At 36.2% G+C, this 3,845-nt stretch overlaps 2 non-coding genes across 2 annotated transcripts; one reads left to right on the plus strand and one right to left on the minus strand.

The window, feature by feature from the left end:
- The first annotated feature begins 1,715 nt into the window (after positions 1–1,715).
- On the plus strand, positions 1,716–2,530 carry LOC107489940 (uncharacterized). Its single transcript, XR_008009709.1, has 3 exons — positions 1,716–1,777; positions 1,976–2,081; positions 2,165–2,530. It is a non-coding gene; the product is annotated as an uncharacterized LOC107489940 (transcript).
- Positions 2,531–2,801: 271 nt separating this feature from the next.
- LOC127748140 (U1 spliceosomal RNA) lies at positions 2,802–2,961 on the minus strand. The gene has a single exon (XR_008010083.1). It is a non-coding gene; the product is annotated as a U1 spliceosomal RNA (small nuclear RNA).
- Positions 2,962–3,845: the final 884 nt, after the last annotated feature.

Below are 3,845 nucleotides of genomic sequence, written 5' to 3' on the forward strand. Positions count from 1 at the left end.
AAAGTAAAGAAAAATAATGTAAAAGAGTAAGTCACTTACCAGTAATGATGAATGTAGAAAATTGCAGGAAGCAAACAATGGCAAATACAGGGAAAGAATAAGACCCACGAGAGAGGACAGAAAGGATGATCATAGAGGAACACAATAATGCAAGCGGTAGTAGCAATGGTGGAAAATGAAAAGTGATGGGCAGTTATGGGAATCAAAAAAAAAAAGAAAATGAAGTGGGAGTGGCAACTGCTACTAGGGAAGGAAAAGCGTGAAGGTTAGGGGCATAATAGATATTTTCACTGGCTTTCAAATCACTTAAAGAGCATTTAATGCTTTGGGCATGATAATCGAACCGACACCTTAGAGTAATGGCTAAGGCAACTCCTACGCACGAGGAAAGCACTAGGAGTGTGAGCCCTACCGACAAAGCTAGGTTGGGTAAAGACCACTTTTCACGAGACACTATAAGAAAGTTTTAAAATAGTGACTGATTTTAACGACCAGCAAAATCGGTCACTATTAGTGATCGATTTTGCGACCAATCAAACTTTTTTAGGATTTAAAAAAAAATTGGTTGCTAAATTTCAATTAGCGACCAATTTAGTGACCACCCACTTTTGGTTGCTAAATTGGTTACTAAAATAAAAATTAGTGACCGATTTTGCTACCGATGACAAAGTTAATCTAGTCGGTCGCTAAAATCGTTCGCTATTTTTTAAATTTAGTGACCAAATTAGCAACCAAAACAAAAAACAAGCTTTTAGGGTATATTGGTGGCTAAATCGGTCGCTATTTTTAATTTAGCGACTGATTTTACGACCAATATAAAAACAAGATTTATGGTGGTTGGTCGCTAAATCGATCGCTAAGAAATCGGTCACTAATTCAGTTACTAAGTGTTAACATAGCAACGATTTAGTGACCAACTATAAAATACTGATTTTAAAGCATTCGGTCACTAAATCGGTTGCTATTTTATAATATAGCGACCGAATTAGCAACCGACTTAAAAATATGTTGATAAAATAGTTGGTCGCTAAGATAGCAATCACTAAATCAGTTGATAAGGGTTAATATAGCGATCGATTTTAGCGATCAATTATAAAATCTTAGCATTAGAGCAGTCGGTCACTAAATCGATTGCCATTAGCGACCGAATTTGTGACCAACTAAAAAAATAAAAGTTACAAATTAATTAGTCGCTCGGTCAGTATTTTAAATAATACTACTAAATTTTAAAATAAATTAAAAAAAACCATCATTTTTCAATTTTCAACCCTAACCCTAGGCTCTCTCCTCACACACGTCCCTCTCGCTGCCTCCCTCACTCTCCGACAGAGTGGAGAGAGAAGTCACTTTCCGTCGAGTCCTGCTTAGAGCCTGTTCTGCTCGCCCCCTCAACTCCGCGATCTTCGCCGCCGCCATTCTCAGCTCTTTCTTCATTGATGCTAACTCACATGACAATTTTGCACCCGCAGCCACCACTGCGATTTCACCATTCTTGTTCTCCATGTTCATTCTGACTTCTTCAGATCCAGATCCAGTTTCAGATCCGATCCTTGTTATCATATTCAATTCGCCCTGCGAATCTTGATTTTCATGTTCTTCGTGAATGTAAGCCAATCTGTGCTCCTAAAACTGCGATTTCAGTAATGCGATCTCCACTTGCGATTCAATGTCTCTCTCCTTATATATGTTCAATTCAATTTTTGCCTTCTGTAATTGACACATGGACCTTGTCACTTCTCAAGCATGGTTATTAGAAAGTGCAGAGTTGGTGGAAAAGGTTTGTATTTTATAGACCTACGCGTATCGGCTCTCTTTTTATAAGGAAAAAAAAAGATGCGGCGCTAGTGAAATCGAAATTTTGAATGAATCTGCTTACAATCAAATTAAAGTTGCTTTTATAGTGAACAATTAAGCTTGCAGTGAACAATATGTTGTGGAATTTGGGAAAAAGTATCATTTTATTTCATATCTGAAGGATGAAGAGAGCAGAAGATACACTGGAGATGGCTCAGTTGACTTTAAAGGGAGGCCTGTACTTAAGGAGAATACTGACAATTGGAGAGCTTGCCCATTTATCCTAGGTAAACATTTTTTTTTCATTTATTTTCTTATGCATTGCATAATCTATTTTGTTCATTGCAAATCTATGTAATATGGATTACAGGCAACGAGTGCTGTGAACGTTTGGCTTACTATGGCATTGCAACAAATCTTATTACCTACCTTACCACCAAACTACATGAAGGAAATGTCTCTGCTGCAAGAAAGGTCACCACCTGACAAGGCACTTGTTATCTCACACCTCTCATTGGAGCTGTTCTGGCTGATGCTTATTGAGGAAGATACTGGACAATTGATGGTTTCTCCATGATTTACTTCATTGTAATTACAAACCAATATAGCTTTGTTCTCTTTAATCACTTAATATTCCACCTACAGATGTCTTGATATACTGCTGAACTTTCCGAACTTCTTAGATAGCTGAAGCAAATGTCTTTATGTGTTTGCACATTTGTATCATTTTATTATCAAATATTTACTTTCTAATTCTCTTTAATCACTTAATATTCCTGTTACCTCTATTACTGTAAAGGTTTCTTAATTAGCTCCACGCTTTTCCATTGCTAACCATGAAGGATGATTGACTTGGCGATGCACTAATTTTATTTACATGCAACTAATTTTAAGCTTGAACGGCTGGTTGAGAATTCGGCCCCCTGACGTGGTAATAAGCAAAAGGTTTGAACTCAAAGGGTGAAAACCAACAATATAGATTGAAAAGACTTTAAACTGAAATTAGGTAGGGACTGCGCGAACGCAAGTCCCCGCTGCCACAAATTATGACGTAGGCTCTCCTACTTGAGGAGACCTTAGGCGGGCACCCCTCTTAAGTGCAATGGAGGTCACCAACCTAAGCCATGGGCCTTCTTGATCAACCATTGACCCCGTCCAGGTAAGTATACTGAAATGTTGTTGCTTAATCTTTATTTGTACAGTGCATTTTCACCTCCCTTTCTTGCTCCCAGGTGATGTGGGACTATCTAGCTTCTCAAGGGTTTTTGTGTTCCTTCTCTCTCTATGAACCTGTGGTTTCTCCCTTTGGATTACGGTATCTCTTTCACTGAACAAATGGTGGGGCTAATTCTTTTCTTCTCAAAACATAAGGTTTTTGGCATATCAAAGTACGTACCTGTAGTTGGAGTGTTGGACACGTATGAGAATTTTGAAGCTAGGAAACTGGGAAAGGTGCTACTTCATTTTCTTATTAACAATATTGTTTATCGCAAGAAAACACATGGGAAGTGAGTTAAGAACAAAGATTCAGAACAAGACTCAGATATTTATCAAAAGTAAGCCTCCTGCCAAAAACATAAATAAATAAATGAAAGAAGCTTGTTTAGTCTAACTAGATATTAAATAAAGCATAGTTATGTTTATGAATTATTTTTACCATGTTTTAGTCTAAATTGTGGGTTATAAATTTAATATATTTAGGAATTTTAAATATTTTAAATTCTATATTTCTATGTAGACATTGTGAATGTTTTGGTATTTATTTGAAAAATTAATCTATACTTGATTCTTTTTTATATTTTGTAAAAATATAATTATTTATGAAATTTAAGTTTTAATAGTGGTAAATGTGAAATTAGTAAAAATATATAATTATAAAATTAGGAACAACGACCAATTCAGTAACCAATTTAGATTTTTAGTTCAGGAATTAGCGACCAATTTAACGACCGATTTTAGATTTTCAAATCAGGCATTGGCGACAGATTTAGCAACCGATTTTATGGCGACTGATTTAGTGACCGAAAAGTTGGTCGGCATTTAGCGATCGA

The sequence above is a fragment of the Arachis duranensis genome, chromosome 5 (genome assembly GCF_000817695.3).
Source record: "Arachis duranensis cultivar V14167 chromosome 5, aradu.V14167.gnm2.J7QH, whole genome shotgun sequence".
NCBI lineage: Eukaryota > Viridiplantae > Streptophyta > Magnoliopsida > Fabales > Fabaceae > Arachis > Arachis duranensis.